Source organism: Dipodomys merriami, unplaced genomic scaffold (assembly GCF_024711535.1).
Source record: "Dipodomys merriami isolate MVZ:Mamm:240054 unplaced genomic scaffold, mDipMer1.0.p SCAF_42, whole genome shotgun sequence".
NCBI lineage: Eukaryota > Metazoa > Chordata > Mammalia > Rodentia > Heteromyidae > Dipodomys > Dipodomys merriami.
This window is the reverse complement of record NW_027205826.1, coordinates 3,359,102-3,370,339: the sequence shown is the minus strand read 5'-3', so window position 1 is coordinate 3,370,339 and position 11,238 is coordinate 3,359,102.

The following is an 11,238-nucleotide window of genomic DNA, read 5'->3' as shown; positions in this document are numbered from 1 at the left end:
TTTTTCCCTTCCCTCCCTCTCTCCCTCCTTCCCTCGTTCCCTCCCTCCCTCCCTCCCTTCCTTCCTTCCTTCCTTTCTTTCCTCCCTCCATCTTTCCCTCCCTCCCTTCTTCCTTCTCTCCCTCCCTCCCTTCCTCCCTCTCTCCTTCCCTTCCTCTCTCCCTCCCTCCCTCCCGCTCCCTCCCTTCCTTCTCCTTCTTCATTCCTCTCCACCCAGCCCCATCACTACTCTCTATTCTCTTTCTGGGTTACCCCATCCATCTTCCCCAGTTCCTATCCTTCTGCCCCCCCCTCCCCACCCCGTTCCTCTCCCCTCACCTGGTCAGGACTACAAGAAGCCCGAGAGGCACTGGGGGGGAGGGGGAGGCACATGGCCTTTACTGTTGCGATTAGGGGTCTTGTGAACTTGTGTCCAGGGCAAAATCACTGTCCCCCAATCTCAGCCTCTGGAACAGTACTGTTTTTATTTGAAGACAGTCTTGCTCCGGAGCCCAGGGCGGCCTGAAACTCACCATCCTCTTGCTTCCATTTCCCAAGTGCTGAGATTATAGGTGTGTGCTACCATGCCCAGGGACTTTCCCATATAAATCTAGTGCTTGCATCTCTTCTCAGTGACCCTGCTCTGTGGACCAGACACCCCAAGTCTAATCACAGAAGCTCAATAGATTGAGCATTTAGTGGATTTTTTTTTCATTTAATCCACACAAAAGTCCCGAGAGCTCCATACAATTCCTGCGCAGTCCTGGGAGACCACATAAGTGTTTCAGAGCCGAGCACTAGTGCTCATGCCTGTCATGCTAGCTAACTCAGGAGGCTGAGATCTGAGGATCATAGTTCAAAGCCAGCCTGGGCAAGAAAATCTGTGAGACTCTTATCTCCAATAAACCACTAGAAGTGGTGCTGTGGCTCAAGTAGTAGAGCGCTCACCTTGAGCTGAAGAGCTGAGGGACAATGCCTAGGCCCAGAGTTCAAGCCCCACAATCAACAAAAAACAAAACGGATGTGTCTGGGGACATGGGCTGAGAAGGGGGGTGTGCTGGCACAGGTGACTGACTGGCTTAGCCGCCGCCCTGCAGATCCCTGCTCCTGGGCTGGAAGGCCACCCTTCCCCGATGAGCTTTGCTCGCTCCCTGGTCCTAGATGGTTATTCTCAATCTCTAAGTGCATGCAACGCGTGTGCAAGAGTCTGTGTGGTAGTGTGATAGCTACAGTGTGCACTGACGAAGACGGAGCTGAGGAATGCGCATCCAAGAACATGTATGAGGTGCTAGTGTCTCTCCTCCCACTTGGTCCTCACACACCTGCTCCTTAGTTACTTGTACTTTCCCTGAGCATTTTCTTTTCTCAAGCCTAGAAAAAAAATAATGAAGCCAGGCACCAGTGGCTCCCACCCATCATCCTAGCTTCTCAGAAGGCTGAAATCCGAGGATAGTGGTTCAAAGCCAGCCCCAGGTCAAGCCCCAGACCTAACACACCAAAAATCATATGGTGCTACACACTTGGGAAGTGTAGGCAAGGGAAGACCATGAGTTCAAGGCCAGCTTGGGCTATATATAGTGAGATCATGTCCCCCAAACACTAAAATTAAAAATATAGGTGGCTTAGTGGTAGAATGCTTGCCTTGCATGCATGAAGCCCAGGGTTCAATTCCTCAGTACCACATACGCAGAAAAAGCCAGAAGTGGTGCTTTGGATCAAGTGATAGAGCACTAGCCTTGAGCAAAAGAAGCTCAGAGACAATGCCCAGGCCCTGAGTTCAAGCCCCAGGACTGACAAAAAAAATGTGCTTGGGAATGTCAATAGATGCAGGAACTGTGAAGAACACAGGAACCAGCGTGATCATCATTCTGGGAGCAGTAGATAAAAGAATAGGGGGAGGAGTATGTGGCTAAGTGTAGCTTGTGGCCAATAAGTTGGCTTTTGCTTAGGGTTTACAGGTTCACGTTACATTGGGATGATACATGAATGAGTGCATGAATGAATGCCCTTCATGGTTACACAATCCACAGGCCTGAATTAAATGATGAGCTACTCCATTCTGTGTGCCCTGAGTTTCAACTAAAAGGAAAGATTGGGCTAATAAATGAATAAATAATTCCTTCTTGGCCAGAGGGAGTAAATGCTCCTCCTCTTCCCTTTGATGCTCAGCTATACGCCTTGAGGGGGAAAAAAATCACAAAGGAAAGCCTGAAAGATCCCAGAGTGCCTTCTGCTTCTTCAGGAAACTAGCTGAAATGGAATCCATTGGCTCTCTAGGAGCAGGTGGCAGGCTGGGCAGCCAGGCCATCCAGGGTGGGATCAGGGCCAAGTTAGTGTGACTTTAGCAAAGAAAGGCCCTCAAAAATATGATGCCTCCCACACAGAGAGCCTGACGCTCCCCGCCCCCCACGCTTCTCACATGTCCATCTGTGACTGGCCATGCAGAAAAACCATCTCTAATATCCCCATCAAGGATGGGACCCCAAGAACAAAACCTATGGCTGAGGGTGTGGGTCAAGTGGTAGAGCACCTACCTAGTAAGTATGAGAGCCTGGGATGAAACCCTAGTCCTGCCACAGTAAAATGAAATAAAAAAAGAAACTTCCCAAATGGTAATGTCTGCATTTGCAATCATAGTCAAGTGCAAGCTGCAGACTTTTTCTCTTACTAAAAGCATATTGTTATTATTATTATTATTATCATCATCATCATCATCATCATTTACTTTGCCAGTCCTGAGGCTTGAACTCTGGGCATAGGCATTGTCCCTGAGCTTTGTTTGCTCAAGGCTAGTGCTCTACCACTTGAGCCACAGCACCACTTCTGGCTTTTTCTGTGTATGTGGTGCTGAAGAATTGAACCCAGGGCTTCATGCATGTCAGGTAGGCACTCTGCCAGTAAGCCACCTTCCCAGCCAAGCATATTATTCTTTAATGGTTGTAAGCATTTATTTAGTATTTTATTTTTCCATGTGCTGGTAGTGGGGCTTGTATTCAAGGTCTGCACACTGTCTCTGCTTTTTTCCTCAAGGTTAGCAACTTTTAAACCACAGCTCCACTTCTAGATTTTTTTGGTAGTTAATTGGAGATAAGAGTCTCATAGACTTTCCTGCCTGGGCTGGCACTGAACTGGGATCCTCAGATCTCAGCCTCCAGAATAGCTAGGGTGACAGACGTGAGCCACAGGTGCCTGGCATATAATGAGACATTGTGATGTATAGTCTGGACATTTTAAGATGGTTCAGTCAAGATAATTAATACCTACCACTTCACACTCTTTGTGGAGAGGACATGAGGTCTCTTCTTCCAGGAAGTTTGGAATACAGCATGCCTTATTATTAACTAGTCATAACAATAGTTTGCAATAGATCTAACTATAGAACTGACTCAGTGCAGAGACTACCTCATTTTACCAACACTGTGAAGTCTTTTTCTTAAGGGAAGTACAAGTAAACTCTGCTGGCTTTAGTTTTTTCTCTGGTCTTTCGAGCTCTGGGGCAAAATATGTCCCCATCTCTTGGGGATTTTAGCTTCATGGTTCTCCCATATGACAGGGACCAGGTTCGGAGTCGCCTCTGGCAGCAGATGTCCACAAGGGGGAGCAAGTGAGCTGCAAACAGCTTCACACTCAGCGGAGCCCGCTGGTGCTGATTCTCCCTGGGCTGCGGGACTGGGGTGCATGGAAGTTTGCGGGTGCAGGCCACTGACAACCACTGGGAGAGCCACAAGCTTGGGACGTTCTGGCCTGGGGAGGGAGGAACTCTCATGTTGATGGTTCAACCAAGGGTGGCTGGGTTTTCTTTCTTTTTTCTTCCTCCTTTCTTCTTTTTTTCTCTCTCTTCTTTCTCTCTCTCTTTCTTTTCTTCCTTCCAGCTGCTCTTCTGGCTCTTTACTGGAGAGAAGAGTCTTGTGAACTTTTCTGTCCAGGCTGGCTTGGAACCATGATCCTCAGATCTCATCTTCCTGAGTAGCTAGCCACAAGCACCAGACAAGGAGTCACATTTCGAAAAGTTTTAGAAACAGCCTCAAAAAGGAAAGGAAAGAAAAGAAAAGAAGTCTTTAGGAGTCCACCAGGGCAGCTTTCCGTGATACCAGTCTTCTGCTACCCTGTCTCCTTCCACCTCCCTTATTGGGGCTTTTGGAGAGCTACAAGGATGAAGAATGAATGCATGAACGAATGAATGAACCTGTATTATGACTCCCAAGATGCCAGGCTCTCTTGCCTGTCTAATTGTCTGTTTTAATGCTATCTAGCAATCCTTTGGTGGAGGGCACGGCTGTTCCCATTTTGAAGCTGGTGAGAGTGAGACTCGAGGACAGACCCAAGAGCAGGCAGGTGGCAGGCAGAGCCATCTTTAGCGCCCGGTGGTCCAGCCCAGGTCAACACTTGCTACTACCCAGCTGCCTTATGCACATGGAATCGTCAAAGCAAAAGCTAAGGCTGAGGAAGGCGCTATCAAGATTCACTCCCAACGTTCAGCTTCAGACTTGGAAAATCCCCTCTCCTGAGAAGTTCAAGGACAATGTCACATGCACCCTATTCCAGCCACAGTGCCCCGGGGCTCTTCTAATGCCAGCTCAGAAGACAGTCACTCTTGAGCTGGGCACCGGTGGCTCATATCTGTAATCCTAGCTACTCAGGAGGCTCAGATCTGAGGAGCACCATTGGAAACCAGCTGGAGCAGGAAAATCTTGAGACTTTTATCTCCCAAAGAAGCAGCAAAAAGCTGGAAGTGGAGGTACGATTCAAATGGAGGAGCACCAACCTCTAGTGAGAAAGCTAAGGAAGAGGGCCTTAGCCCTGAGTTCAAGTCCCAGTACCAGCACACACACAAAATGGCCTCTTGGTTACTGGGAAAGGAGACAAAAGCATTAGGAGGGGGACTGTTTTAGTTTTGGGTTTTTGGTTTTGTTTGTCGAGATAGTCTAAGTAACCCATGCTAGCCTCAAACTCTCTCTCTCTCTCTTTCTCTCTCTCTCTCTCTCTCTCTCTCTCTCTCTCTCTCTCTCTCTCTCTCTCTCTCTGGTCAGTCATGGGGCTTGAACTCTGTGCCTGGGCACTGTCCCTGTACTTTTCAGCTCAAGGCAAGCACTCTATCACTTGAGCCACAGCGCCACTTCCGGTTTTCTAGTTTATTGGAGATAAGGGTCTCACCGACGTTCCTGCCCAGGCTGGCTCCAAACTTTGATCCTCAGATCTCAGCCTCCTGAGTAGCTAGGATGACAGGCGTGAGCCACTGGCCCTCGGCTAGCCTCAAACTTTTGGTCATCTAGCCCAGCCTTCTAAACACTGGATTAAAGTCCTGTGCCACTACACCTGACTCACTGGGGGCCTTTCTCAGGAAGCCCCTCAGGACATGGGCTCTCTCAGGAGAGCTGATGTTCCGAGGCCTCTTCCTGGATGAAACTTTGCCTGACTCCCCCTCCTCCCTCCATCCCGGCAGAGTGAGGTGCTCCTCCCTCCCCCCGACTCCAGAGCACACGGCCCACATTGTTCCTGCTAACAAATGCCACACTGCGCAGGCCTGGTAGAGGTCAGGGCTGTGCCGAGGGCTTCTGAGCATTCTTTCATTTCATTTCCATAGCCACATGGAAGGGGTGAGAATGAGCACTGTAAATAAAAAACCAGACCAAGTGGCACATTTAACAAAAAGCTGGCATTGAGACTCCCATCTGCTAGACCCAATGCTCAAAAGGTGTGTGTGTGTGTGTGTGTGTGTGTGTGTGTGTGTGTGTGTGTGTGTGTGTGAGATGTGCCAGTCCTGGGCTTGAACTCAGGGCCTGAGCACTGTCCCTGAATTTCTTTAGTTCAAGGCCAGTGCTCTACCACTTGAGCCACAGCTTCACTTCTGGCTTTTTGGGTAGTTAATAGGAGATAAAAATCTCATGGATTGTGCTGCCTGGGCTGGCTTTGAACCACAATCCTCAGATCTGAGACTCTTAAGTTTTTTTGGGTTTTTGTTTGTTTGTTTTGTTGGTCATGGGGCCTGAACTCTGGGCCTGGGCGCTGTCCCTCAGCTCTTCAGCTCAAGGCTAGTGCTCTAACACTTGAGCCATAGCACCACTTCTGGCTTTTTCTGCTTATGTGGTGCTGAGGAATCAAACCCAGGGCCTCATGCATGTGAGGCAAGCACTCTACCACTGAGCCACCTTCCCAGCCCCCGATGCTTGAGTTTTAAGGACTGTACTCTACTGTGTCCCTTGCTTCATTCGAGCTTTGATCACGTGGATGGTTATATCTGAATGTACCATTCACACATAGCCAACTGGCAGCTCTCCGTCACCGAGTCTTTCATCTGTTCACTGGGAGCCCTCGGTGCAGTGCCTGGCTAAGGATACATGCATGGAGAGGGGGGCAGTCTCCAAGGTCCTGAGGAAGAAGAACCATTCTTCCTCCCACGTCACCCTGACCCCTGACTTCCAGCCCCATCTAGGCATGGGCAAGAAGGAAGAGAAGGGTGCTGGGTAGGAGGGTCAGGTTCCGGGCTTTGCACAGCTCCATGCCCTTCCTGAGAGAAGACATGTGTTGTTGGATCTGTGATGCCAGAAAACGGTCTCAGTCACCTTACTGATTTCTGCCTCATTAAACCCTCAGAGTTCATGGGTGTGTTCTCAGTGCAGTCCGTAGGGCTCCTTGGCTTACCTACTTCTCATTCACCAACATGGTTTCTAGGAGATTTCTTTAGGGCCTTGAAATGTACTTGTCACTTAATCACTTAGTTAGCTTGAGATCTCAGCATCCAAAGAATGTATGGGCTGAGCAAGGGGAATCTGACCTCCTATGATACTGGAATCACATTCTAACTAGCATCCAGGAATGGTGATACACAGCTGTAACCCCAGCACTGGGGAGGCAAACAGAGGCAGGAAGATGTAGAGTTCAAGGCCAGCCTGGGTTACATAGCTAGAGACCGTCTCGATAAATAAATACATATCTGGGCATGTTTATGCCTGTAATCCCAGCTACTCAGGAGGCTGAGATCTGGGGATCATAGTTTGAAGCCAGCCCTGGCAGGAAAAATCTATGGGACTCTTATCTCCAATTAGCCATGAAAAAGCCAGTAGTGGAGCTATGGCTCAAGTGGTAGAGTTCTGCCTTAAGCAAAAACCCTCAGGGAGGGGCTGGGAAGTTGGCTCAGTGGTAGAGCGCTTGCCTCGCATGCATGAGGCCCTGGGTTCTATTCCTCAGCAATACATAAGCAGAAAAAAGCTGGAAGTGGTGCTGTGGCTCAAGTGGTAGAGTGCTAGCCTTGAGCTGCTGAGGAACAGCACCCAGGCCCAGAGTTCAGATCCTATGACCGGAAAAAAAAACTCTCAGGGACAGTGCCCAGCCCTGAGTTCAAGTCCTAAGATTCACACACACACACACACACACACACACACACACACACACACACACACACACACACACACACACACACACATTAATAAAAATATAATACAACTATCTAAGCCATCCCTATAGGCAGAGGGAATCATCTAGCAAAAGATGTGGCATCAGCCACACTTCAGTTAGCAATGCTAACCCCTATGACATCATTCCGGAACTCTGCACAGCTGTGCCTCCAACCTGGGAGACAGAGCCTGCAACCTGGAATTCCAAAGCCAGACCACGTGAACAAAGAATAGACCAGACAGGGCTTAGATGCTCAGAATGGAAACGTTCACATTCCTTACTCCCTTCCTTAAGAAAGTTTCTGAGTGCCTTCTCAGGTAATGTCCTCAAATATTTCATGGTTTTTTTTTTGTTTTTGTTTTTGTTTTTTTAGGGTCTGGTTGTGGGGCCTGAACTCTGGGCCTGGGCGCTGTCCCTCAGCTCTTCAGCTCAAGGCTAGCGCTCTACCACTTGAGCCACAGCGCCACTTCCGGCTTTTTTCTTTTTGCTTATGTGGTGCTGAGGAATCGAACCCAGGGCCTCAGGCATGCAAGGCAAGCGCTCTGCCACTGAGCCACCTTCCCAGACCCTCAAATATTTTCTCATGAGGAGTAAACCAAGAAAGTAAACCAGGTTTGTGAGAGAATAAACCAAGCCAAGAAAGAACAACAGAAACACAGGAAATACTGGGTCTGTATAATAACAGAACCGAAAGGAAATGTCAGGGTCAACGCTGGGCACGGGGACCAGAAAGTGGCGAGTTCCTAGAACAGCAGCGGGACCTGCAGCAGAGAGCTTTGAGAGAGGCTTGAAATGAGAACTTGCAAAATGAGTCTTGAATAATAAAAGCTCAGAATTCAATTTTAGAAAGCAATCAGAAAGTCAGGAGAGCTGGGCACCGGTGGCTCGTGCCTGTAATCCTAGCTACTCAAGAGGCTGAGATCTGAGAATCATGGTTTGAAGCCAGCCTGGGCAGAAAAGTCCCCAGTGAGATTCTTATCTCCAATAAACCACTGAGAAAAAGACAGAAGTGGCACTGTGGCTCAAGTGGTAGAGCGCTAGCCTTAAGCACAAAGAGGCTCAGGGACCAGCGAAAGAAAGAAAGAGAGAGAGAGAGGGGGAGGGAGGAAGGAGGGAGGGAGGAAGGGCAGAAGGGAGGGAAAGAAGGAAGGAAGAAGCTGGGCACTGGTGGCTCACACCTGTACTCCTAGCTACTCAGGAGGCTGAGATCTGAGAATCACGATTCAAAGCCAGCCTGGGCAGAAAGGTCATGAGACTCTTTATCTCCAATTAATCACCAGAAAACCAGAAGTGGAGCTGTGGCGCTAAGTGGTAGAGCCCTACCTTTGAACAAAAAGCTCAGAGACAGTAACTGCACCTTGAGTCCAAACCCCATGACTGATAAAAAACCTTTCTGCACTATCTTTGTAACTCTTCTGCATATGTAAAAATTCTAAAATACAAAGGACAATATTACTATATCTGACAGAGGTCAGGGAATGAAAAGGGAAAGAAATGGAAAGGGTGGCAGTGTTTGTGCGCCATCTTTTATCTTGGTGACTTGGAATGCACAATCTATAGCTATTGAAACAGGCTAAAGTCTGTTATGGGAAACTGTCAAGTTGCTTTGGCAGAACAGAAAATAGTGGTGTAACTATATAGTAAGAAGAAGATGGCATATAGGGGCAGTAGTCAGCAATGTTTATGGGTTGTTTTTTTTTTTTAATGGCAATTTAGGAACAAAAACAGAGAATGAAAATGGGCTTACCTTAGAGGAGAGGAACTGAAGTGGGAGAAAGAGGATATCTAAACCCTTTCATATCGTTTTACTTTATTAAGTTTTATTTTTATTTATTTATGTTTTGCCAATCTTGGGTCTTGAATTCAGAGACTGAGTACTCGCCCCGAGCTTTGGTGTTTGAGGCTAGGGCTCTATCACTTGAGCTATACCTCACTTCAGGCTTTTCTTTTTTTTGGGAGGGGGGTTAGTTGGAGATAAGAGACTCACAGACTTTCCTGCCTGCCTTGGCTTCAAATCTCAGATCTCAGCCTCCTGAGTAGCTAGGATTACAGATGTGAGCCACTGACGCCCAGTTCCTTTCATTCTTTGATTATATACATGTGTTGCTTCCATTGAAATAGTCAAAATCAAACTTAAAAAAAAATATCTTAGGGGAAGGGGGGAGTATGGGAAGGGATGGGAAGGGGAAACAAAGAGGAGGCAACAATGCTTGATAAGAAATGTACTCATTATCTTGCCCATGTAATTGTAACCCCTCTGTACGGTATTCTCACAATAAAAAATACATCTTTAACCTCTCTATTTCATACCACAACAGACAAGGAAACAGAACCCATTAATTTGCCAGCCTAAGCCAAACTCTCATGACATCCCCCTAGCAAAAGTGAGACCCCGAGTTGGAACCCCAGTATGGTCAAATAAAGAAAACATGCAAGCTAAAAGAGAATAGCACAAAATGTTTAAAATGTGTGGGGAGCAGGGGATACTTACTAGTCGAGATTGGTATTATTCTTCAAAAATGAAAAATAGAGACTTTCTCAGGCAAACAGCTTAGGAATTTACTATTAGTTTATTTTACTTACAAGAAATGTTCATGGGAGTAGGAAAGTGGCTCAGTGGTAGAATGCTTGCCTTGCATGCATGAGGCCCTGGGTTTGATTCCTCAGCACCACATAAGCAGAAAAAGCCAGAAGTGGCACTGTGGCTCAAGTGGTAGAGCTCTAGCCTTGATCTGAAGAGCTGAGGGATAGTGCCCAGGCCCAGAGTTCAGGCCCTGTGACCACAAAGAAGAAGAAGAGGAAGAGGAAGAAGAGGAAGAAGAAGGAGGAGGAGGAGGAGGAGGAGAAATGTTCATTGTCTTCCAAGCTGGACAATGACATAGATCAGAAATCTGGACATACATAAGGCAAGGGTAGATGTCAGAGAAGGAATAAATGAAGTGAAATAAAACCTTGTATTTTTTTTTCTTTTCGTGATTGCTAAGGATGGAACCAGGGCCTCGTATGTGGTAGGCAAGCTCCCACTACTGACCCACACATCAACACACCTTTTAATTCATTATAAAGGAAGTTGTTTGAAGTAACACTAGTAACATTATAGTTAATAACTATTAGCTATAAATAAATGACAGGAATTACAGGACTGAAAATACTACTTCAAGTATCTGTACTACACATAAGCAGGAAGTAGATTTAGTTTAACGTTTTAGAAGTACTTGCTGGGTACTAGTGACACATGCCTCTAATCCTAGCTACTAGGAGACTGAGAGCTGAAGATCTTTACATAGTACAGGATTATAGGCAAACTCTTTTAACAAACTCTTTTAACACATTCCAAGTGACTTAATCCTTCATATCTATACTTATCTCCTATTATCTTTAGCTCCTCTGTCTTTGTGCTTTAGCCCCTCTGGTCTTTTTTCACTCCTTCATTTAATATATGAAGCAGATTTTGGTTATAAAGTACCATTATTAAGTGTTAGAGATTTTCGCATACGTTATCTCATTCTTTTAAAAAAACAAACAAACTAAACAACTGGTGTGTGGCTCAAAGTGGTAGAGCTTAAGCAAAAGAGCTCAGGGATTGCTCAGGCCCTGAGTTCAAGCTCCATGACTGACAAAATAAATAAATAAATAAATATTAAACCAGGTGCCAGGGGACCACACCTATAATCCTAGCTACTCAAGAGGCTGAGATTTGAGGATCTCAAAGCTGAAGCTAGCCCAGGCAGGAAAGTTTGTAAGACTCTCTTATCTCCAATGAACCACCAAAAAGCCCAAAGTGAAGTTGTGGCTCAAGTGGTAATGTACCAGCTTTGAGCTAAAAAACTGAAGGACAGCACTCAAGTCCTGCATTCAAGCTCCA